This window comes from Folsomia candida, unplaced genomic scaffold (assembly GCF_002217175.1).
Source record: "Folsomia candida strain VU population unplaced genomic scaffold, ASM221717v1 Fcan01_Sc001, whole genome shotgun sequence".
Classification (NCBI taxonomy): Eukaryota; Metazoa; Arthropoda; class Collembola; order Entomobryomorpha; family Isotomidae; genus Folsomia; species Folsomia candida.
The window spans coordinates 15,307,186-15,334,365 of NW_019091193.1; the positions used below are offsets into that span (position 1 = coordinate 15,307,186).

General features: G+C 37.8%; 1 protein-coding gene across 2 annotated transcripts in view; it reads left to right on the forward strand.

Moving 5' to 3' along the window:
* LOC110863665 (semaphorin-2A) overlaps nt 1–27,180 on the forward strand; it is a 176,517-nt gene that overhangs the window by 39,372 nt on the left and 109,965 nt on the right. For both annotated transcript variants that reach the window (XM_022113024.2, XM_022113027.2), the window contains exon 3: nt 25,796–25,862. The gene's annotated coding sequence lies outside the window, so the exon portion shown is untranslated. The remainder of the gene's footprint in view (nt 1–25,795; nt 25,863–27,180) is intronic.

Sequence of the window (27,180 nt, forward strand, 5' to 3'; positions counted from 1 at the left end):
GTGTTGGTTGGCTGGTTGTAACAGATTCCTCGTCCTTTTGGGGTTTGAGGTCTCTAGACTATTCTCTAATTTCGACTCGCTCCTCCACATTTTCGCCACGAAACACGGGCTCGCTGGGCTCATTCGCCCAGCACGCTCATCTCCGTTAGAAATCACATTTCCACCTCCACGCCCAAGAACAGCACCACTCTCTTCGTTTGCCACTGCTACCTCCAGTCTATAGATCACCATCACCTAGCTCGGCAGGAAAGCTATTTCATTCAGAAGCCGCCTTCAGAGACTTTCTCCGGTCCCTGACCAGCGAGTGAGCCAGGCAGCATGTTGTGCGGTGGAATGTTTGGCTACAATGGGGAGAGAATGGAAAAGCACTTTCCCTCTTGAACAAGAATTTAGATAGGAAGGATAAAATGTTGGTATTGCAATGCCCTGTGAAGATTACCACCAGTTTAGCAGCAGCAAGCCAAGGTCCGCACAGCCTGCTGTCGGTTGTTGTGAATTTCCAATATAGCTTGTAACTTTCATGGTCATGGCCCAACGATCCTTTTACAGATTGCCAAGGTTCTTTTAAGGTTCTTTTATCTGCCACGGACTTTGCAACGATTATCAAAATGTTTAATAACCTAATAATAACTGAAGTCTGAAGATTTGATGAGAACCTGACGACCAGGAATATTGATTCGATGATTGATTATGCAAGCATTATACTTCACGTTATGGGGGAATATATATGTACAGATATGTAAATATTTTGCAATAATAGCCTTACATAATGTTGTATAATGTGCATAACAAAAGCATACGGCTTTGATGCCGAAACAAATTCGATTGGCAAATTTAATAACGGCTCAAAAAATAAGTTGGCGACTGCTGTACCACGATTTTGGGAGATTTAGGAAAATTGGTCTACATACGGTTAAGGTATTGAAAAATACCTCAAAGTCGAGGTTCTTGTATTATATGTGTGTTTTATAGCGAGTTTATCGCCATTTCAAGTTGAACTCATATTTTTCCCATTTTACCCAATCCTTGGAGGACCTGGACATTCGGCTCTCAAGTGCTGTTCTAGGATTCAATTTCGATTTTTATTCTTTTCCTCATGCTTTGTGGATCGATAAGAGAGGCACGACGTCTGCAGATGGAATTCGCATATAACTCGAGAGCAAATTCATGAATCAGATCACATCGGCAATATTTTTACCTCCGCATTCATCTTCCTGCAACTGTAGCTAGTGGCAGTCAACGATGACCTGCTGTTGTGGTTGTCAGTATTCCATACGTGTTAGAACCATGATAAAGGTGATCTTCTCAAAACTTTGACAGACAAGGGTCGGAAGTGAGTTAATAGCGAGGAAAATTTGTAAAAAGTCGAGCGCATGGGGAGAGGTGCACTATCCTTTTTCGGTTTAATACATATCTCTTCTCTCCAGAAAGTGATTGGAGAAAGTGCATCTTGGAGAAGAGAAGAGAAAACAAAATCCAATGTCAAATTATAGTTTTATGCATTCCTAACCCACCTCCCAATTTTCCATCCTTCAATTTTTGAATGACAAAAGATTTCATAAAGTAGAAGGCACATAGTGAGAGATGAAATTTGCCTCGCGCTGACTGACTATAGGCAATCGGAAGGAAGTGGGAGGCTGGTTGATTGCTTGGTGGGTGTGAATGCGATGCATCAACCGCATTCATCTATAATGATGTGAAGCAATGTCTGGATTGGGGTTGAGCAGGCATAAGAAGCTGCTGGTTGCTTCATCCATTCACGACATAATTCGAATATTAAATGGAAATTCTTAACCCTTAAAGTTCACTTGCTTCCTTCCTTTTACTTTCTCCCTCTTTACAATAACACAATGCAGGCGCCAAATGAGGGGAATAAAGTTCTATGAAGGAGGGGAAAACCGGCTTCGAGGAAATACATACGCAAGTATAGGCATGAGGGTACATATAATATTATTTTGTGCAATTTGAAAGTGATCAAAGCTCATGCATGAACTGAATAAGATTGTACGAAAGCCGTTGAGTATTTAAAATTGAGTTGGAGATTTTTTCATAATTCTGGTGTTCTGTGGAGTGCGGATGCACATGTGTATGCATAGACTTTGAATTTAGAGATCTTGCTCCTTCAGAAGTTCCATGTAGAGAACGGTAGGATTGTCGCGAATTCTAAATATTTCGTGCCTTTGTCAATTTTATCTTGTTATTAGCAGCACACCTTCCCAAATTCAGGATTGTATCAAGGGACGTAATTTGAATAAATATCAAGTCAACGCTGAGACGGAACGGAGTGTGAATTAAATTTCTTGTCTCCACGTAATAGGCGTAGAGGGTAAGATTTCTCAGTATACTGAGGAACAGAGAAGTGGGAAATATAACTATTAGCTGTTCAAGGGACCGTGATGTGAGAATTGTGAAAACTGTTTTCCATAAACTTGTTAATTTCTAATCTACATTGTTTCCTACTCGAGGAAGTCGTACAGAATGCCACGAAAAGCCAACGTTACACATGAAAATTGACACAAGTTGAGTTAAATTTACCGTTTGTGTCTTTGCTACCTCTTTATTTTGTATGGAGTGGGTTGGAATGACTCCACACCCAGTAATGTCACTCAAAAGTATCGTCTTCAAGTTAGCTGCCTTACTTAAGGGAAATTAAATGACTGATAATTAAGAATATTTATGAGATCATTCTATTTAGCAGGTGACCTAAAACTGTCGAGGTACGTTTAGCAACCAAATTATGATCTGAAATCTGCTGAAGTTAAGATGGATACACTTTAAAATGGAACATAGAAATACAAATATTTACTAGTATGGATCGAGTGTTTCAAGTAAAATTTCTTTTCATCCATGAAAAGTAATTTTATGAAAAGATTGTTAAGGGACAAAGGTGTTTCTGTGGCCTTAATTTTGACCATGTTGCCAGCATGGAGGATTTGTGAAATCTCTTTTAAAAAATCGTACAAGTCTTCTTCTTCATTTTTATGTATGTCTCAGAAATCCTCCATGTTGGCATCGATGTGAAAATCACATCCGAAGTGGGTAGGTTTTAACAAAATCTGCAGTACTCAAGCCCAAAAATACCAATTTATGGTAACTATATTAACATATTTGAATTTTATTTTATTATCGTGACGATAAAATTAGCCCGAGCCAGGACTTTTGGAACCGTCGTGTCCGTCCTTCTGTCTGTATGTCAGGTTTATGATAACTCTCGTTAACCTTTTCCTATCGACTTGAAATTTGGTACACATGTAGTATGGGGGCAGATAGTGAGTTCAAGTTCGAAGATGAGCAAATCGGTTAACTGGTTGACCGGTGGGGGTCATCCGAGTGGGTGGGGTATTATGCACCAAAATTTCAAAGTTGTCGTATAAAGCTGAAATTTGGTACAGAGGTTGCTAATGGTTCCTAAAAGATAAAAATGACTTCAAGTTGGAAAAATTTTCAATTTGAGGGACCCTATGGGGTGACTCATACTGATTTTTCAAAGTCGTCATTTCGAGATTTGGTATTGGGGATAAAAACTACTTCTGGATAGCACACAGCTTTGGAAGTTCAAGATGTTAAGGGATTTGACGCCAAGTAATAGAAAATCTAACATACATTTAACTATCCACAACACTGAGTTTGTTAATATTATGTCGGTCAATTCGGAGAAAAATTTAGAACTCTGACTCAGGCTATATGTAGTAATGTAGTCTGCACTGTAGGTTTTTAAATTACGTCTGTCTGCGTACGAAATACAACTTTGGATGTTCAAGATCTTAAGGAAGCGAGCCCCACGGGTGCTGGTAGGAAAGGGGACAGATTTCAATAATTTAAAAGCGGGCTCTGTCCCCAACTACTGTCAACTGTTCAGCCGATATTAATAGTCTGAAAAAATCTTTCCTGGCAGATAATTTACGTTATTTTCCAAATACCAAATAACCTCTCAGAAAAATTTCCAAGGAATTGAGACTATTAATACAGGCTGAACATTAGGACTGAATGAGGTCTGCACTGTAGTTTTTTTATAATTAATATTACTGGTAAATACTATATGAAAAGACATTTGAAAAGAGATTTTGAAATTAGGAGAAATATAACTAACTCGGCTCGGGCTATGTCAGGTTCACACTTGATCAAAATTAAATTGTTACAAATCGGCTCGTGGCAACAAAAAAAATTGGTGGTGCAGGGCCCAGGAAAATTGCTTACCCCTTAATAATCTTTCGAAAACAGTGAAATGATGTCGAAACATGAAGATTTCAAGAGAAAAAATAAAATGATAAAGTTGTTTGCAGAGAAGAATTCATAGTACATGGCGCATGCATACATATAACGAAATTTTACGAAATTTCTAGCTTTCCATGTACGATCTGGTTGCCGTTCCATAATTTATTACAGAGCACACCCTTACGTGACACTTTGAATTGAACTACTCGACTTATGAATGATGGCTTATCGTGCTTTAGTCTTCATAACTCAACATTTTGGCCACGACAACTTTCCCCTCTCCTCCGGTCCCTCACTCTGTCTCCCTTCTCGGAATGTTGAATGGCTTTTCCGGATGCAATATATTTGCAAGAAGATTGTGAATTCAGTATATGTAGGTACGATCGTGTGTACATATATCGTTGATTTACAAATTGCAAGACTCTTCTACGCTTGAAGTGCTCTCATTTAGAAATCCCATAATATTCTAAAATATTTTTCGCGAAAGAGTTGGAAAACAAAAGGAGATGAATAAGTTGCATATCAGATGAGACATGCGTGTGTTATTGTTTTTCGGTTTTTGTTTATAAATATGTAGTGTATGCCTTAGAACAATTTGTTAAATATTGTTAACCTCAAATTAATGTGAAGAACATTTGCTGATTAAATTCTGGATGTCATACTCCGAAACAAAAATAGGTTTCCAACAAACAATGTAGTTTGGTACTGTCTAGATGCATGTGCCTATTTTACAAAAGGTAAATAATACATAAGTGTAGCTGTATTTCGAGATGGTGCTGAGAGTGGGGGGTCATTAATGCCAACTAAACGTCAAGGCTTGGTTTATGGCCACATAAATCGTTTTGTCCACTAACTCTTGGTTTGCAGGCTCGCATTATTCTCATTAACTGTCGCACTTATTAACAAGTACTCTGTCTTGACTTGAGACTTGAATTAATTACGATTCAATTCGAAACTTGTCTACATCAAATTACGCTAAACTTGTGTAATGCATCTTGCAAGTCTAATTTAATATTGATGATCTTGATATTAATAAAATATGCAAAGAAGTAAAAGATTTACAATTTCGACAACTGAAATAAGGTTGCGCAAATTGTAGCGTTCTGTACTGTTCTCTAGCGTCCTTTCGTTAGTTGGGAATTGCAATAAATTGCAACTTTGCTTTGACTGTTGAATTTTATTTTGTATCTTAAAAATTGAGTTTTGTTACACAATTTCTTTGCATTTCACTTCGTAAAACTCTGAACAAGAACAGGGAAAGTTGGACACACTTTCGTTAGCTTTCGCTCTGATGTGCTATCAAAATGCCAAATTCTAGACGAGCAGAAACGTCAGGGAGGAAACCGACAGTTTTATTCACTAGAGACGGTTGGAAGAAAATACATTTTTTGACGATATTTCGAAAACCGTGCAGTCTATGGCGTCGTTTCGTATACCCAGATGCATTTTTTAAATAAACCTTTTTATATTTCTCATAAAATTATAATCACATTTTCGACGCAAAAAATAATAATTTCTCTCGTAACTATTTACGATGGTCATTTAGTTCATAAGCGAATTCTCTGTTACATAATATGAACTCGTAAACGGGTTAAATCATCGTTGATTGTTGAAGCTCTTTGAGCTTGACCAAACGGAACAGTGATACGGTGTGGATGCTCAACGGCTGGAAAATGTCCTCTGTCCACTGGTGCAGCTGGTTGACTTATGTTTCATTGTGGTTTCGTTTTAGCAACTCCACCAATCTTCCCCTTTCTATATTTGCAAAATGTATCAAAAGTTGTCTGCAGAAACTATACAGATACTTATTAAAGGTTCGAGAATGGACATAAACTGGCCAAGTCAACTGCCTGAGTCTTTTTTGGTTATTCTGCTTGGTTGGTTAGCAAAACCGGATACTTATTTCACTCGGTTCTCTGGCGAAACCTTTCTCCCAAAAGATAGCTGCACTCTTACAATTGGCCACGAAAGAGATGAACGCAATTGGCCTGCTTCTAGCTTTATGAGATAGCCACCAACTTGTTTTACTTTCTTCCCAGCTTTCACCAATACAAAAAAAGAAACAAAGCTCCCGTTTTTCCTGTTTGGGGTTTCGTCCTCGTCATCATATTTTAGCCAAACAGAGTTTCAGGCCAGTCGTTCTAAGATGGGGTACTCATTGTAATGGGCTTAACGTGCGTACTTAGTGGTTACAGTTTTTGTTGGGTGCTATACATACGTACATTTCACTGGCTCACGAGAAAAGTTTATTTTTTGGCTACATTTCTGAACTAGTTGAGGTTTGGTTTGCATGAGTTGCTTTCTTAAACAACACACAATATGCAGCAGCAGCACCCATCCAAAGGCAGAAAGTGAACCAGTGGAAGGTTTTTTATTTCGTTTTCTTTCTTTCGTGGCACAAAACCATCCATTTATGTAGTAGTCTCGTAGACAGAGCTGGAGAAAGTCCAGCACCGCTCCTCTGATGTGATTGCATGTGTTGGGTTTCTTTAATGGTAACAAACCACTTTGTTCTACTCTGAGAGAGCTGAAACAGTTAATGATGTGTTCTGCCATTTCGAAGCAACCCTGACTTACTGTCCATCCCTCCCATAAAGCAGCGTGAGGTCTCATATTAATTATTATTTCGATGGCTGACGCAACCCAGCTTCAAATTGGAGGAAATATTAAATTCGCGAGTAATTTAGTTTATAGTGCAGAAGAACGTGACATATTTCAGATTAGAAAACTTTAATATCCAATCCTGTACTTGCAACATTGTTTTGTGCATTACTTCCCTTTGCTTTAGGCCCTTTCTCCTTTGAGATATGATTTGAACTGTAATGATCTTGCTCTTTGTTGTCTTCTTGAGGACAGGGATGAGTGGAAGGGTGGCTCCCACTCCCCAACTATTTTTGCTCTGATCTTATATATACGTAGGTAAAGCTTGCATCTTTTTATATAAAATTTAGTATAATATATAACATATAACTGCATATTTAAGCTCTGCTCTGTGCATGTACAGTGAAAATGCTGTTGACATTTTAATAAGAGTTAAAATCATACATACATATATCCCAGGTTTAATTGCACGACATTAGATGGATGCGAATAACAGTTTGCACATGTATTACAGAGCCAAAACTGATTTACTTATTATGAGGTTATTATTTCATAACCTTCCCCAGTAAAAGTCATATACATAGTACTCTGAAAAATGCAGTGTCATTTATTGAGATGGTAGTTGCCAATGTGCTCACCAATATACCGTTTTATTATTAAACTATGTGCAGTCCAATCCAATAATGCTTTCTCTTTAAAGGTGGAGGGAGGGAGTACGATGGGTTTGTGCATTTACCAAAATTGATGGCCAAAGTGAGCCTTGGTTGATGCTGTGACAGTACTCATTAGTATATTCGTAGCAGCTTCTGATGCGAGACCTTAATTGTCTTTCTCTCCCATGAAACAACCCCTCCACACGGAAAATTTCTTGGATAATTTCCTCTCGAGGGGAGCGAGGGAGGTTAGGAGATGGTGGTTACCTTAAAATTTCACTTGAAACCTAACAGCGTTGCGAAAGGCTGGTCTGCGAGAACTTATCAAATTCTCAGATGTACCGCTGACACTGAGTCTGCAAAACCAGTGAGTACTAATAACGTGGAGCATTAGTAACAAGCCTAACCAACCGACTGCGGTACACGAAGAATAATAGGAGAGGGACTCTACGCTTGTTCAAGAACCAAGAATCCAGAAGAGGAGTCATCTACCTACACAGTGGACGAGACGGTTGGGGATTGTTTTAATTTTGCTGAATCCTCATTTACCGAGATCGAGGGAGGATGGCGATTTAAGCGAGTGAATGAATTTGTTAAACTCGCAAATGAAGAAAGAGAGAGAGAGAACTTGCTTGTGTTTAAATTAAAATCCTCCAACTTGATAATGTTTGTTTACTTATATAAGCATTACCAAAATTTCTGCTGATTAAGACAGCCCAGTTGGATTGGAATAAATTTACGAATTGCTGGTTAGTTATGTGTGACGGTAGGAGAGGATTGAACTATAGGTATTATTAGGCCGTAGGAGAGAAAATATGGGAATTTAGAACTTGGGAATTTCGAACCTATGGCGAAGGGAATCTGCTAAGAGAATCTGTTGAGAGAGTTCGAGCTTAGTTCATCTGGTGAACTTTTTGCTGAGAAGTGAAAATTTAGTGGACTGAATATGCATGCCAACCATTCGTGTCTTAACACAAGTGACAGCTTGGAAAGGGAAAGTAATTTAAAAAATGTTAAAGTGACGCAAAAGGAATCAATATAAGTAGTTTACTTTCTCAAGTCATCGTTTATTTTTTGTTGAGGTTGGCTTCTGAAAGATTCTCATTCCTTAAGAAACGCCGTAATACCGATATTTTCAGTAAACCGGAATTTCATCTACATGAATAGGTTAAAAATTGCTAAAGTTGTATTTGCATTTATGTACAAGTTGGCCTATGTGGTGTGCATACATATGCAAGCAACTGCATAATAATGGTATTGGAAGGGACGTCACAAGGGTCTGGAATGTTTATAAATAACACGCTGCACCAGTAAGCAAATCAATTTGGTAAAAAATTGCACCTGAAGTATTTCCACGTTAGCTCATCCGAATACTAAACACTAGGAACCTTTGGATGTGATATTTTCCAGAGACGATTAATCGATTGCGTCCAATTGAAAAATTGACATCGTTAGTTTTATCTTCATCTCTAGACAGGAGGCTCTGTTGTGTGCTAAACGATGAACCTGCCTCCACAACCCGTACACAGAGTTGGTACGTTGTCTGTAGTTGAGCAGGAAGAATGGCTGCTGTGGGGAAGATGCGCTTTATTTATGGACAGAAATGGAACACAGATTGTTAACTGGGACGTGTACAATACAAAAGTAGATGTGAAAGTGTATACTTTTCAACTCAAGTGGTGGATGATGAGGTGAAGTTCTCCTCATTTAATTTAATTGCTTTGATTCATCATGGATGTTAAAACAGATTGAACTAAATTCTTTAGTCAGTCAGTGTCACATAAATAATTGAGTGCCCTCATATTTTGTATGTGCTTCATTAACACTCTTACATACTTCTTCTCTATGGAAGGCATCACCAAAATTGCTGGATATCAAACATCACTGGAGTTTAGGTTCAATTGCGTTAAGTAATAAAAAAAAAACTTGAGACACCAAAAGTCAAATAAAACAGTACTTTGTACAATGAAGAGAGACATTTCCATCAAATTGATTGTTTGCTCATCTCATGACATTCATTCATTAAGAGACGCGACCTCCAAACAACCTGGGTCGAGTAGTTGTTGGATGGGTTGAATAAGGTTGGTTGAGACGGAGATGGGGTCGGTTTGTGGAATGGCGAATGGAAGGACGATGGCATGTATGTTGATAATATATAATAAGGCAATCTTTCTCCCCAATCTGAACGTCAATCAGCTTGTTGGTCGTGATTGGACTGAATAATAAAGCGACCCACCAGAAAAGGGCAGTTTTTTAGGGGAAAATCTGTTACATGCGTGGACCAGCCGTGTTCAATTTGATTTCTATTCTTTCAAGTCCCCTACTCTTCATTCACGAGTGTCCGATAGAAATGTCATTCTTCGTTCTGAGCTAATAGAAATCTCTTATCCATTTTCTCTCTGTGCGACTTTTGACAAACAAAATTGAATAAACAGCATTTCACTCTATTTTCCATTCCAAGCGGCGATTATTGTTCGACTTGCACAACCAGTTTTTCCCCGTAGTATTATTTTTAGAGTTCTTTGAAATTCACAACTTGGGTGCTCCAAATGTGTTTGTGATACAGAGAAATATTTACATCGCATAGATGAGTATTCAGATGTCAAAAATAATTAAATTAGAATACTTCTTTTGTACTTATAAGTATTTACATATTAGCATCAGCAACCAAATAGTTTAGACGCACGCATTGTATTAAAATATTAAGTAATTAAAGTTTTAATTACTTATATTTGGTTGGGTGGGAGTCGAAGTGTTGGATACTTGGCGATACGTACTTTCTCTGATTCAGTCTCGTCCGACAGCAGTCCAATAACTGAAAATGAGCAATCTCTGGCTCCACACAACTGTCTAGAGACAAAAGCGAATTTGTGCCAACTGAAGTGGAAATGACTTTGACTGGAAACGGGTGACAAGAAACGTTTGCTGATCCTGCTGCTGCTGCGTTGGTTCAAGTCAGGCAGATTCGGGTGTGATTTGCAACTGCTCATTTCATATTGTTGACTCGTCTTTTGTGGCGATGATGATGTGCCGTTCTTTGGGAGATAAACTATCGATCATGCTCTCTCTTGTTATTAGATCCGTGTTCTGCAAAAGTTGAGCACTGGTTCTGATACGAGTTGGAGAAGGAGTTTAATAACTTCAGATTGATGACTCTCGAGTAATTAATTGTTGCAAAGTTGAAAATCAAACCCGTGTTATCTGCTTTAATTAAACCTGGAACAAAGTTTGGCTATTCATTAAATATGGGACCATGTTTTGATCAACCAATTTTCGATCTGGAACTTCAGCTATCCCGAATGGTGTCAAATCCTTCGTGAAGGATGACTATATATCTGCAACTACATATGTTAATTCCGACACGTACATATATTATAATAATCCGACCGTAGACAAAAGTTGTCCTCCCGAAAAGAAGCACTACTAATTCTACTACCAAAGCGTTATTTCATTCTTGCGTGGACTTGGTTTTTCATGTCACGTAACCATTAAAGTATTTTTCAAATATTAGATTTTTTAAGTTTTATCAAGTAGTTTCCTCCGACTCAGAAACGATTAGTGCAACAAAATAACGACGCAAAACATTGAAATCGTGTTGAAATTTCATGGTTTTGTTTTGCTCATTTGCCTTTATCATTTGTAGTCATTGCATACTCGAATTTTGGACTTTGGAATATAATTTGTGCTCGGCTTGTATTCAACAGAGTTTCGCACAAACCGTCCCCATTATCCGTAGAACGTCGTGAATTCATGTAATGTGGTAGCTTTGACGTGTTATATACACAGGAGCAACCGTGCTGATTTTCTGATAGCATACACCGCTCACCACTTTTGCACTCTCCTCCTCACTACTTTGCAGAACTCATCCTCTGTGTGTGTCGTAACTTGGGACGCAGTAACCAGAGTGAAAAGGAGAGTTAAAGTGAGGATAAAACATTATTCTCAAAGGCTTGTGACTAACTTGACTCTATTCCAAATACATTAGACGCGAGGATAGAGCAGAAGGCACTACTGAGAAGCGCAAAGAGGACGGTTTGCCATGTGGAGGATTCTTTGCAAAAAGCAAAGGGTTGTATGAAGTCGAAAGCATTTGTGCTAAGGCCAGAAGAAGAACGAGATGATTCAAGTATTCCCCAACGCCACCACCAGATTTATACCAAAGTCTACTTTTGCAACATAACTTTCGTTGGATTTAATGTCTGTTTCCGTTCCTTTTACTCCCTTTGGAAATTATCTCTCTGTAGCTCAAAGCTCAGTGAGTAATATTGTGATGTGTTTTATATATTTGAAGAGTCGCTGTAATTCAATTCAACCTTGTTTATGGATCTCTTCAGCAAACTTTCTTACGAACTTCTTGTTCCGCTAATGGAGACGAGGTTGTGGATTGACCTGCTTCTTTTTGAAGTTCCTACAAACAAACGTGCTCGTTGGCGTTCATCTGTTTCTTTTTGCAAATCTCTGAGTCACTCTACTTTTGCTGTTGGTAAACAATTCTATTGTGAATAAATCATCATTTTTAAACCTTCACAAATTATGCAGCATAAAAAGGTTACGTATCCACCAAAGAATTTTCAGTAATGAGTTTGAAACCAATTCATTCGTGTCATGAAAAGATAGGGAAGCTTCTAATTCCAATAATGACGAGAAGGGGTGAAGCCAAAGATTACTTGAACTTGGGCCTGAATAGGTTGAATCAGCACATAATAATTACTACAGAATGATCACAGCAAATGATCAAGGGTGCCTATGTAACATATATGAAACCAGAGCGGAGTGGAATACGGGGAAGTATGTACGTACGGACGGTGATGATGCGTTTCCATTACAATTTAGCCTACCGAAACCCGGTAATAGTCGCCTCGCCTTTGTAATGATAATTATACGTACTGTAGCATGGCAGAGGATTACCATTACCGTTTTAAAGAAGATAACTAAGATAAGAGCCTCTCAAATAAATTAGCTTGTTCATTTCCCTTTCACTTAACCCATCTCAGACGACGTTACTATCAACTTGTTCCTATTATGGAAAGTTAGGAAATGATTTAATACCGAAATCTTTGTAATATATCAACTGGGGTAGCCCACCTTCTAAGCCCTTCATATTGACAAGGGTAATGGTTGGGTTAGGTAAGTAATTCTCTGTCCGTCATCCTTTGTGACTTTGGAAAATAATTATTTATTTAAAAGGCATATGATATGATCTGATTTATAAATAGTCTTATGAAACTAAATATTGTTATACTCGTATGTACAGAGATATTTGCTCTTTCATTTTACTCGAGTTTCACCCTGGCCAAAAATACACCAATGCAGAACATGAAATTTAAGAAGTGAAAATAAATGAGCTGAGCCGAGCACAAGCCTGCCAACTCACCTACCTTGTTGCATTATGACAACAGCGAGGGAAGGAGGACGGATAATTTGAAACTTCAAACTTTGGAGAAGAAAGTCTGCATACTAAAGGGTGATCTAATCACGATGATAATAATGATAACGTAGCGCGGTGAGGGTACCCGTGGCAGACGCATCATCATCTTCCACGTCAGTTGAGGGTTGATAACAGAACTCATCATGAGGTAATATCTACGGTAGACTTCAAATGTCATGCAAGAGCGGATTGGTAGTTAGGGAAAACCTAAACCCTTTTGTCAACATTATACACACAACATGCACGCATTGTACATACGCACACGACTCCTTGTGGAAAATATATTGGGCAAAAGCATACCCTCATTATCGACATTTTTGTTTGCTTCATTCAGAATAAGTAATACGATATCTTTAACTAGGAAATCATTCATGCAATACATGTCAAAAGGTAGGTAGTCATCAGTCCACAACACAATTGTGCTCATCCTCAGAGAAAAGCCTTCTTGTCCGGTGTATAAACACATGGGGGAAATATGAGGAGCCAACAAAAATTAGAAACCAGAAAGAAAGTCGTGGGGAGAAGGATGTACGCAGTAAGGCTCAACAAATGACGAAAGATTTGGATTTTATATAACAGTGGCATGAAAGGCGATGAGAATCTTGGATGATTCTCGATCCATCTCCTACATAACTGCAGAGGACTGGCACGACTTGTCCTCTCGCTGAGAGTTTACGTTTTAGTGTGCGTTGCAAAATCCAAGAAACAAATCCGGATATCATATAGAATTATTTCAATTTACGCTCGAGTTCTTCTTGATCTGTGCCAAAAATGACGGGTAGGAAGGAAAGGGAGCGAAAATCGATATGAAGATGAAATATGGAGTAATATTGGATATGATTTCAATTGTAGTGGTTGGTTCAAACGAAATTCACGTTGTGGGACTTGGGACACTTTAGCCAAGCTGGACTCGGAATGTACGAGTTCAGCAACGTTTTAATATTATTGTTATTCCCCTTTGGACACTGGTCGGTTGGTTCCATTGGATGTCGGATGTCCAGCTTTCTGCATGGAGAAGTAAAGGCTTAAGACTTTTTGTTCCAGTTCCCAGTCTCTGTCATGCTTTCAGAAAGCAAACCAATTACGATACTTCTTTCCCTCACGTCCCAGCACAGAGATTCTCTTTATGCTCGACATAAATAAATATCTGTGTCCAAATGGAGTTGAATTTCTCGAATTTGACACGCATCTGGGCTCATCGATATGCTCCGGACTCTTGAAAATAACGACTAAACTAGTAAAACGTAAGAGGATTTGGAAACAATAAAATTACTTTTCACCATTGCAGATGTTATATTGATCTATAAAATCCCGTTTATGTTTGATATCTAGTCAATGTGATTTAATCTTCAGATTTCCGAGAAGATGAAGAAGAAGGACGGATGTCGTTACTTTTACCGAGGTTACAATAACCAATATTGATCATACATATAACTGCAGAGTGCATTAAATCAATATGAATTGATATGAATTGTATGATCGTCGTGTTGTTACTTTTATCCTACGTACGTACAAGCAAATAGAAAACTAAGTGGTGAAGTTGCCAAAAGATTATTCTCGGTGATTCGGGGAAAGAGATCATTGGAACGAGAGGCAAGATTTATAATTCGAAAGAGAAAGGGTTGTTGGCTCTCTTCTTCTTCTTCCGAGCGTAGTTTCGTCCAGAGATAATTTACTGGAGAAAATGGGAGCCTCTCCAAATCCGTCATGTTGCCCGAGCGTCTAATGGCTGGAAGGCAAGAAGGGTGGATATAAGACCAGAAATGATTATTCCGTTAATTTCTCCTTTCTTTTCTCCCAGTTATATCAATATTTTTCCGTGTTTCCTACTGTTACGTACACTAATGCACACATCAATTCCCTAGCTGGGAGCAACATTAGATAAAAATATGTGCTATGTTGCCCCTCCATTATGCCCACTTCCAAACCAGGATAAATGTGTGAGGACTTGGAGATACACAAGGAAGCGGATTTTAGTGGATGAGATGAAAATTGAGGTTGCATTGACTGACAGGAAAGGAAGCAAAACCGTTTCCATATTTTAAGCCTTTCCATTTTGCTTACTCTGACATTGTCGAGTTTGGGCTTGCAGTTGTCTGACAGCAGTTGTTTGTTACATCCCATCCAATGCAATCAGCGACAGCCATCATACTTTCACCAGTGCAACATTTTTGTGATGCTATCCAATAAATTCTTTAGGTGATATTTGAGTTCCAACATCACAGATAAAACTCGTCCATTGATCATACTGACGATGCCGGTAGTCGTGCCATCACTCGACGTGGTTGCTGAGTTAACACCTTTCATTCCGCTCTTGCCAAGCAGTCACGTCATGTAAACTGGAAGTCTGGAACAGCGGATGAACGGGAGATAAAGTAATGAGTATCTATAGAGATAACACGCGTCAGATCATATGAGATTTATTTTAAAGTGGACATACAGGAAACGGCAGAACTTGTGACAGTTCAGATTTGGAGTGTTTACGGGCTTTGTTGTTTCCAGTTATTTCACCGCCTACACAAATAGGTCACATGCTCATCTACCTCTTTGAAGGGATGACTCTCTGGTTACAGGAATGGATGAGGATGAACAAGTACTGAAAGGAATTCGTTAACAATCTATTATTACACTTTCTAAAGAAACAACTAAATCAGTTCTCATCCTCATTTAAAAATCCAAAATTTTTATTATCCATACATCCAAATTTACAATTTAGTAAGTTAATCCTTTGGGGACAAGTAAGGATAGTAAGCTTTGTTTTATAAATAAAAACCAACTGCAACTATAATTAAGTTGAGCTGTGATTAATTGAAAATGTGCATACAATTCATCACTGCTGCTGCTTCAAAAGTCGAGGGGGTTGATCCTTGATTGTGTCCATTAATCTGAAGAAGGCTGGTGGAAGGAGCAGCTTGTTCGTTCGTTGAGGAAAATCCGACGAGTCTCGCTGTTATGTCACTCTGGCATACTGATGAATTATTTGACACAAAAATCCAATTTCGTTTTTTCATAGAAAATTTAAAACTCAACAGTAGGAGATTCTCCAGTAGACAATGTGTGATATTACTTACTATTTAAATGTAGCTATTTATTGTCACATCATAGAGTTAACACTCATAAAGAGACTTTCTTTTAAGGAGGTTTATTCACTCATCCTCAATCAAGTTATGAGCAATATGAATTAGTTGCAAACGTCGTTGTCACTAATATCTAAAATTACTCAAGTAAAAAATGTATGCGCAGCAAAAAGTAAATGTACATATTTTGTACCCATAAAAAATGTAAAAAATTATCAGCTTTCTCCTTCCGCAAGGAGAAGTAATTTTTATAGGAATAAATTAAGATTTTAGTAACCCAAAGCAAAAAAATACGGTGCAGACTACATATGTATAGAGTTACGTATGTATATGTACATAGTGTGCAGTTGATAATCTTTCCCCCTCGCTGTCTTCAACCTTCTCCTCCACACTGCACGAATTAGTCGGAACTTGTTTGTCGCCTTGTCGTGCTCGAGTGTGGTGTCATAAGCGATTTAGTTTGCAATTCTAGACATGCTCAAGTATTTTCTCAGCTACTTTCCTCCGCCAAACTTGTTCCAGTTTATTGTGACTTTCCCTTTCTTCTACAAACTCACTTAACATCAGGGGGAGAAAGGAGGAGGAAACAAGCGGCATTAATGACTGAGGAGTCATTCTTATAACATGAATAATTTTTCGTTTGCTTAATATTCTAGTTATACGTATGTACGTATATTAGATTAGGTTTAATCGTCTGAGCTTGAATTTAAGATGAATTTGAATGTGAAATGAAATCTATTTTTGATACCAAAATACATGCTTTCCTCGATTCGCTGTTTATTTCTAACTGATTTATTTGTTAGCAAAAATGCCTAAAAATGTACCCTGACGTGCATCTTCAGGTTTCAGCGAGCAGTTCCTCTTAGCTATCGTCTAACAAAACATTTTTTATTACTGCCAATTTCATTGGAACATAGGAAAGGAGTGGGATTGAAATTAGGCAGCCATGTTCCCCAAATTAGTCCATTTTGTTAGAACATGAATGCTGTATTGATTTATTGGAGAAAAGCCCTACGTATGTAACTATAATTAAGTTTGAGATTTCAACCAGGTACCAATAATATCATATCATGCCATTCATGACTTTCACGGAGCAGTGTCATATTTCTACACTTGGGACTTTCTTGATGTGGTACTGGCAGGGTGGTTTTTATCCGCACGATTGGGATCTTTCTCATGATCATGTTATCTCTCCCTTGGGCCGTTATAATTAACGCTTTTATCTAACTTGACGAAGACTGTCATACTTCAAGATTGAGACTCTGTAACTCTGGTCCCCCGTTTCGTTCGTTAACTTTTTCCAAACTGGATTTTCTACTGATTGGTGACCAAAACTTAGACATAAAATTTTGGTTTTGTTGTAGATCTCCTTCAACATTCTTAGCTGTACGCGTACGTGTATACGTACAAACATAAATATAAACAACGTCGAACTCATGCTCAACATTCATCATACGGAATGATCTTGCGTTTAAAGTGTTTACACGAAAATTCAAGTTTGCTTTGCAATGTACACAGATTAATTTCTCCAGCCCCATCCTCATTACAGGATGTTTATAGGCGTGTGTTTGCACACAAATGATGTTAAGATGAGGGCATTGTCAATCTCATTTACTTTCTCCGTAATTATCGCATCCCTTCTTTAATATCTCACTGAGCCAGTCGTGTTCAACAACGTCTCGGGATTAGTGAGACTTATTTTTCATTAAAACTTCGAAGTCTACTTCAAATTCCCTTGCCATCATTTCAGCCCCTTGTTTTCCAGACAGTTGATGAAGGTTGTCTTTAATTAACCCAACCAACCAGCTCAACGTTGGTTTCTTTCTCCAGCGAGGTACTAGTTTTCTGCTCTTGGAGAAGGATGTCTGCTTACTCGTATATCCGCATATACAAGCGTTTACATAAAACCTTATCTATTCGACAATGAATGGGAATGGTATAGAGTCCTTCTGTTTGTTTAAAATGTTCTTGAGTAAGCCATGTACGACCCAACCATAGTTTAACTACACCCAGGTTAATTTTACAGATACTTCCTGGCATTTGTATAAGTATGATATATATGTATGTATGCATAATAGGAAATGATTTGTGCCATAGCAGAAAGCCGAGAAAAATTCAATGAAGTATTTGAAAATTGAGTGTTGAACCTAAAACCCTAACCTCGCCACTGCTATTGATATTCAGCCACTAATTAATACATTAAATTAGCAATCCTCAAGTCGATTCTACTGTAATATATGTAAAAACTGTACTGTAATGTCTTTGGGGTAACCGAACCAAGCGAGAATTTTATTTAATTATCAAGTCAAAACAAAGCAGGAACACTTACATATGTACAAGAAAAATCTGAAAAATCAAAGCAACAAACACTGACACTTTTACATTCGGATATGGGTACGTACGTACATACGTATACTTTGGTTGTCGGTTTTTGGCATGAAAACTTTTACGTTCTATTCTGCCCAACTCCAACCAAGGAAGCGAATACTCCTCAAAAATTTCTTCCAAGAATTTTCCACAAGAACTTGAACAATGTGTTACAACAACCTAACTTTCCCAATTTTTTTAAATCAGAAAGATCAAAATGAAGGCATACATATGTATACTACTGATAGTTAGAGATATGAATCTCACTAACAATTGAACTTATTCAGCATATCCATTTATTTGCAAATATTTTTTTTAATAGAATAAAATTATAAATTCTCTTAATGTTCGCGGATCAATATATTTTACTGAACAGTATTTAATTTATAAATCCTCAAAATTGTGGTGATATTCTAGTCTAATTCAGGTATATTTCGTAATTTATGAGTTTAATGTGTATTTTTTGTATCTTTATACCTTTCACGGTAGATTATTAGTTATAGAAGGGTGAAAGTAATGAAAACCAATGTTTAGTACGCCATAAGTAAGAGAAAGTATTTTACTCTTAAATAAATTGTACGGAATGCGTTGCTTTTTCCGTTGAAGAATTTGAACTAGTACGTAAAAGTTCAAAGTTTACTTTCTAGCAAAAAAATGATGAACCTGAGAGGATGCCACGTTCGAGGCGAACTAAAACTCTGAGAAACAGTGACGATAAATTGATAGCTCAGGTGATTTTATTCCTTTAGCTATGAAAAGTATGTATGTAATAGGTTACATTGTCTGTGGGGGTCCTCGTGCTCGTAGATATGCTCATGGTTTAAAAAAAATAGTATGAAAACATTCCTGAACTACAAAATTGGAAGTTGTATTGTTTTAGTAGGTTGTTTGTTGCATAAATCTCTCCATTCGTTCGGTAAGCACTTTTCAGTAAACGTCAGAGTATTTTTCCTAAACACGAGGGGAAAACTTTTAAAATGAGCCAAGTCACATGAGCAAACTTACAAAAACTTTGCGGAATTACCTTTGGGAAGAAGAAGTTGACCTGGTTTTATGGCCTCATGAAGAGTACACAACATTAATCGAATTTTGTCAGTGGTGTCGTTGTTGGGTAAGCACAAGTAAGCAGTTACACAGTCCTCGGAGCAATACGTAGTCTTCCTGGCTGCTGCTGGGTTGTTTGATTTACAGGGCCTGCCATGCCACACTATCACCAATGATGGTGATATATTGTGAACTTGTTAAGCTGTTCACATAATAGAGTGGTATTATTGCTGCTCTGACTTTGACTCCTTTTGTTCTGGACACCCTCGAGGATTTCGGCGTCGTCTTCTCAGCTTTCGTTTCTGCCTGACCACCAAATCATCGGCACGAATCGAAGACAAGCAAAAAGAGGGGCAGATGAGAGGAAACTCAAGAATCATTTCAGCCAGCCACGGGTAATTGGGCAATTTCTCATTTTTTAGCTGTGGAAAATAAGACATCATCATATTTTTTATCCTCGACAACTTCAAAGCCGCATGCATTGACTGCGTACAGCAGCGCCTCATGGACTGCACGAGACTACACAGCCCATTATTGTGTTACCTCTTGGTCATAGTTAAGTAGTTTAAAAAATTTGGTCTCCACGTCTCCAAGTTCATCGCAATGTAAAAAGTTTGTATCATTTTTCTGTAACAGGATCCCACTGTGTTTTTGACGGTAGCGGCAGAATGATGATGATAGCTGATATTTCACGTATTTAGTTACTCGGACTTAATATTTGCCTGATTTACAAGACTAATGCATTTTAGATATGCGTCTCCTTTGCTCACGACTTTCAACTTTGTGGTGCACTTAATTGTGAGTTCAAGATCATTTGTTATGCAGTTGGATTGGAAGTTGGACATTATTAAGGATACACCTTGCCGGGCGCGTTGGGTAGACTCCTCAGTTCGTGATCATGAACGAGACATCGAGGCTTAGGAAAGCCTATCCTTAATGGAAAGAAAGATGAGAAACATAATGATTTGTTCTCCTCTGTGTTGAATTCGCTACACTAAAAGAGCATTATTAACAGCGCTTGCTGTTTATTAGGATCCACTTGTACATGCACAGTGTATGATACACTGCGTAGACTGCAGGTATTCTTTGTCCATTACTATGCATGCACACACATACATATTAATAAACTCAGGTTAGTGTAAAGATGGATGAACAAAAAATTCATGGTTCAATGCTTCAGGATCAGCACAGTTTAAGGAAATTATTAACCAAGACTGAATTTATACCCGAATCGTCCCGCTCTCTAGTTGGCTATTTATTTAATATTTCACCAGTCGTATAACTTCGTTTAAGATGCCATTCTCAGTTTATTATTAGTTAGGCATTTAACCTGAGACGAGAATAACGTAATTAACACAACTATTCTTTGTAACCATTAATACTCTGTTTCATGCGAGGTAAAGGAGTAAAAATATTTTTGGTCGAGTTTTACCCCAGCGAACCACATTCAATTAAGATTCTTGTCCCCTGTTCCTCAAAATAGAAGTTTGAAAAATACTTTAGTCTCCTTCTGTCATTCCATCAGTTGGTGGTGCCGAAGTCTAGAAATTCTCGAAGAATTTAAAGGCTGTGAAGGAGAAGAAAAGAAGAGAAAGCAATCAGGTTTGATTCCTCTGGGTTTCACTCAGCATTCATTCTTTTCACATCCGAAGGCCAAACTTTATTACAGTTTGATATCAGGCAGTGATAGATGTAATATGATTTTCCTTAAATATATGTGTATTTACGTAGTTGTACCTCTTTTAGAATTTCAACTCGACGTACAGATAGTAGTGAATTTTTAGTTTAAATTTTCATTCGGGTATTTCTGCGCCATTTATATGACTAAATATTGTACATGGGGATTGTATGAATGAAGTGCACAGCGTCTGCCGAACTTAGCATAGCAACTTTGCCCCATTATTCTCAAACTCGTGGTCGTAACTCACACAAGGTACCTCATTTCCTATATTTCATCCGAAAAACTCTAGTGACTCAAAAAATCTGTTTCTCCAGCATTCAACGCCTTATCAAGATTTCCTATTTACTTTCTCCTCCATACGACTCGTAGCTTTCTTTTACACTTTTCTTATAAATGGGCAGTTGGATGTCAAGGCAGCTGACCTTGCTTCTTGAATCTGCTTTCGATCCGTATTTGCCACTGGGTTAGTATTTCGCTATATGTAACAGCCGGTATACATACATTTCTTTCATACTCCTCCCTCTTTCATTTCTCAAATCAAGCTAAAAGGTGCATTTCCTTGCCTTATCGAACCGACCTCGATCACTAAGATGGCAAACCTACATTATGAATATAGGGCAGACAAACGAGGGTTGAAAAGTAAACCAAATACTGTAATTTTCTCCAAGTTTGGTTCAAGTGCTGCAGTGAAGATATTATATTTTTATCCTCTTCTACACATACGAGTATTCTGCAATATAAGAAACGAATTTTCCAATCCTTGTAAACAAATCACAGAGTTATTTCTCCTCGCAAGGCCGTGGAAAGAATGAACAAAAACAGGGAATTGGCTTTATTTTTTCATCTCTACTTGAATTTTGAGTGTTTATATTTTGAGAGGTAGAAAAAAGGAAATTGCAGCCTCGAGGTGTTTGAGCTTAGAGATGATCAACATTAAATATTTGCTGTGCTGGGACTACAAGGTGTGGAAATGAATCGAGGGATCTAGCTCCGAAGCACTGTTGCAGGGAGCTTTCACTATTGGTTATTTAGTGATGTGAAAATTAAGGGAAAGTTCAATTGCAGTTGATGGTTAAAGGGTGTGAATGTGAGTGGCGTGGGGGAGTGAAATGATTCAAAGTTGCTCGATCTGGGTGCTTGGTTTTGGAGAGGGTGGCCGAATTGGAATGGAATTTGAAATTTTATGGAACCATCCAAATGATGTGATTGGTTGCTGCTCTTCGACTCGCAAGAGTTTCCAGGAGGGAGCAGCATTGGAACGATGTACAGAACTCTAGAGAACCCAAATTGTAGAAGGACTACGCGCAAAAGGAGTTATCCTAAATTTGATATGTACTGAGCACAATATGCTGCAGCGAAATCTATTGTAACGCATGCAGCATGAAATAAAGCTCGCGAGGAAACAACTTATTGAGTTTTACATGATATTGGATAAGTTGGAAAATTCTTTGCATCCGAAAATTGTAATGCAGAACTGAATAAGCAAAACCCGAATATTATTTTGATCTGGTGCTTGTTTAATGAATCGAATAAAATGAAACATGGTTTTCTTTTATTTTTAGAAAAAAATTGAATTTGACATTGGAACTGGATATTGTAAGTTTCCTCATGCATTCAGACGGTGACGGTGTGTGGCGAGCGAGAAGGAACTGAATTGCATTTTATGTTGAACAGTAATATCTTGCACATTGTTGATTCTATGCGGCTTACTCTCACATGGATTAATCCTTTGTTGTTGCTTTTTATTACGGTGGTGATTATTGTCACTACTGGGAGAAAGGTTCGACTAAAATATTGTGTTCTTGGTATGTTCCAACAAAATCGTTGCTTTCATGCATGTTCCGGTTGAGCCAATGTAAAGCGTGTCCCTGAGGTGATGAAGTGCCGTTTGAGTAAAAAAAACGATCGTGGACAGAAAACTCCAGGTCCTCATGCCAACACTAATATCACTAATGTCACAGTGACTAAATAATGCGAGTCGAACTGAAGCTGAAAATTGTCGGGAGTGTTAGTTCTGCGACATTAATCCTTTTATGGCTACCGCTTGTGGAAATGCTCGCATGGTCTTTGCCAATGTCCATCCACTTTGGATCCAGACTTTTCTTCTGGTGTGAACAGTTTTAGCTCGACCAACCCATGACCAACCTTTCTCGTTCACAGACGATTCCGCGGAAATGGTCGCCATGAATCCTACACGGACCAGACAACACTCTCAATTTGTCTCACCGGCAGCAACATGGAATTACGTAAAAGAGGAAATTAGAATTACAGACAAACATCCTAATACGAATAAGTCGGCTGACTGCATTCATGATCAGTTTGATGGGAGCTATGTATGCTGCACACTGCAATTCTTATAAATACAGATTAGATATATACATACGTCTATGTATACTTCTAAATATAAGGAAAATTCAAATTAGTGTTGGGTGTAAAAATCTAATCTTACTGTATTATTTACCACTATGGGCTAAAATTCCAAAACAGACATTGAGAAGAAATACATGCAGAGTTTTGCAAATTAGTGTTTACTACATACATAAATCCATAATAATAAAGTTCAGTCTCTCAGAGTTTAAAGTTTTTTGCTCATTTTTAAATTTTTTGTATGTTTAAAGGCTTTTAAAGCCGGATTTAAGAACTGGGTTTAGTTTTCCTACTGAAATCCTGAGAAATTGCAAAGAGGGATTTCGGTGTGGAAAGGAATGCAAAATGTAAACTTTAATGTCATCTGAATCTATCTGTACTGTCATTCGGATAGCTTGTTTGCTACCACCCCGCTTTCGAATGGCATATTTGGCATAGGAACATCGCAAAAACTTTCTTCAGTTGGCACTACAACAGCATTTCATAGCATTGGTGGATACGTATGTGTATGTGTGTAGGCTGGAACTTGGTGCTTAAAATTTTAAGGAAAGCAGAACCGACGACATAAACCAGGGAAATGACCAAGTCGATAAAAATATCCGCCTTGTCGTGGAAGCTTGGAAAGCGGATGTAGGCAAAAGATTAGTTAAGATTATGGTTAAAGTTGGAAGATGTGAAATTGGATTCGGAAGCAAGTGAGTATGTAGCTCATGTGAGGTGGACTTTTACGGGATAATTTAGCAAGAGTAGAAATGCAAACTGAACTTGCCCAGGATGGAAGCAACTCTTTGTTTAAAGAAGGTGACTGCTAGTGCTCGGTTGTAAAATCCGAGTCTCATGCCATTGCTTGTAACATGTGTGGAAAAGATATCATGACGAAGTTGACTCTTGGATTTGGACTTCGTGTCACACAAAACCTTCAGTCAATTCAGCTTGATCAACTAAGCCGAGTCAGGATGGTGAGTTGAGTGAGACATGACTCGAGGCAGTGGAAATGAGGTCTGCACAAAAAGAACTACTTCTTGATTTCCGGAACGCTAGGTTTCGTACGCAATCATCCATGGAAAGAAAAAAATGTGTGGACCTGATGAGTTGAGCAGTTGATAAGGGAAGTCGTGGGCTTCGATTTTAAGTCAATCAGGAATTCGTGTGGGAGGATCTGTAGACTGCAAAGGAAAAGTGACATAAGACGACCAAAGTTATATGTCAATTTTAATTGTTTACCCTCGCTGCTATCAGTGAAATCGCCATTTTAAGAATAGTTTTTTTATCAGTTAAATTTTAATTTCAATTTTGTAAGCTTGATATTTTTTATGGTATCAGAGCTAGAAATAAATCGTTTAATCCGTCATCAGCATATGTGTGTTATGAAAGAAAAAGAAAATTGAGTTGTACTCAAGCAAAGTATATAAGATGAAATTCCCGTCCATGACGTAATTGTTCAGTTTTTGACTCTCCTTCTTTGTATGATACGTACAAAATAATTGTTCCTTCAACAAAAACATACTCTGTGTCAAACTATTCTTTAAAATTCTTGTTTCGCTTCACACCCTCAATCCCCAGCTAAATTATAGTTCTCAATCACCATCTGACTTCAATTTGGACAGAAATAAGTTGTTATCCTGTTGTTTGAGGAACTCCTTAATTTGAGCCCCTTAATTCGTTTTAAATGAGCACTTGCAAGTCTACCTTTGTTAGAATCTGAGATTTCCTTTCCTTCAAGCTCTGTAAATATCTTATTTTTACCCTTCTCCTCCCGCAGCGTCATTGAAACGACAGACGCAATCGGAAATGAAATGTCTTTATACTACATATCTCTAATCCTACATGCATGTAAAGCTGAATACTTACTTCATAAGTCCTATCAGATACTTTAAAGTCATTTATTTCCTGCGGATGTAATTCACTGCATATGACAACATTTATATCTGAACACAGATATGTCATAATAACTGAAAAATAATAAAACTGTTACGGCATTGTATTGGAATGTGAAGATATATTTTTTTAATTTGTCAAACTTGTACAATTTTAAGATTTACACAACGAATGAAACCAATAACTTGCATGTGCAAGAATAATTGACGCGATGACGTATTAATGAAACTTGAATGAATCTGGGGGCACATGGCATAATATTGTTGTGAATAATGTATTATTTAAGTGAATAAACCACTTGATTGTAGAATACTCTATGAATTTAGCAATTAATGTAAAGAAATATCTGATTGGTCCCAAACTTTTGAAATACAATTAGTTTTAACTATGCTGTTGATTGATTGACTCTGATCGAACAGGAGTAAATGTTAAATATGTGTATGCATTTAAGATTTAAATCACATATAACTCTCTGGTTTTACAGATTGCTGGACCTGTCCTAACTTGTCTATATCTTTCAAGCTCAACACTAAAATATACTTGTAATCAAGGTACGTTTCTTGCCATATTTATTTAAACCAGAAATCATATTGTATGTCATAGGAAGAATATTTGAATGTTATTTATAACAAATTGATAAGCCTAATATAAACACATTGCTGATTTAAATAATTACTACAGAGTTGCAAGACTATGTAGTGTAAGCCTTCGCAAATCCTCCATCTTAAATCTTGTATAAAAGGTTTACAATTTTTGCATGCAAAACGTATCCAGCCTGCCACTACGTAAATATGGAGAATTTCTTTGTGTGAGTCACATAAATGTTGTCCGAAATGATTCTCAATTCTTTTAATTTCTTGACCACATTGTAACGTATCAAGAATATAATTTTAATTATTATCTTACCTTTGGCACTCATCAACCACACCTTATTTTTTTACATGGAATATCAACTCGCGCGTGCACATAATTCATGCCTGAAGCCTACTTCCTTTTTTGTAATGAATCCTTCCTCTGCAAACAAATGACAGTCTACGTACAAGGAACAGGTCAGCTATTTCATGAATCATGCAAGCACGCATAATTGATACTTACATGCATTGCACACAAATAATACACAGCCTTTGTTTTCCTTAAATTTTTCATATTTTGGTCGAATTTTGTAGAAACCCAATCAAAATGATGCTTTCATTACACATTTGTCAGCATGGACAGAGACTTTGTAGTGAAAAAATTCGACCCAGAAAGATGGGAAAGAAACTCAATCTGAAATTGCGTAATCTTGACTGATTTGAAATAGCTTCCGCCTACACAACCTACCCACACACTTTTCACTCTCTAACGCTTCATGAAAGTAGGAAAAGCAATTTGTTAGGAGCGAACCCGCGACGTGGCACTGTAGTTGCTGGAGAAAAAGCTACCCTCCAAAGCACAGGAAAATTCGCCAAGCTCTGTATTATGGTGTAAACTGTTGAGAAATCCAGGGTTCGGGTTACGCAATGTCTTTGTAGTTTGTGCGTGAGTCGTCGAGGGAAAGTGAAAGTGCGTGTTTGATATCGAATGTTAAAAAGTTGGAAAGTTGGGGTTTCTTTGCCCCAGCAACTTTGCTCCATGAAAGGGACGATTTTCGACTACCAATATATTTTCCCGAGTGGAGTTACAGAAAATGAACTGGGGTTGGTGTTCCGACCTCTGACTCATGTTTCGAGAACGAACTTTCATTTTGCTCCAACACCCTTTGAAAGCAAGTCCCAAAAACTCGCCAAAGGGAGGCAGCAGTTGTAGCGTTTCGAGTTTGAAGGAAAAGCTGGAAAAGTTTGGGATCAGAACCCGTTTTCAAGTCAGTCTTCTTGGCCACAGCTACAACCA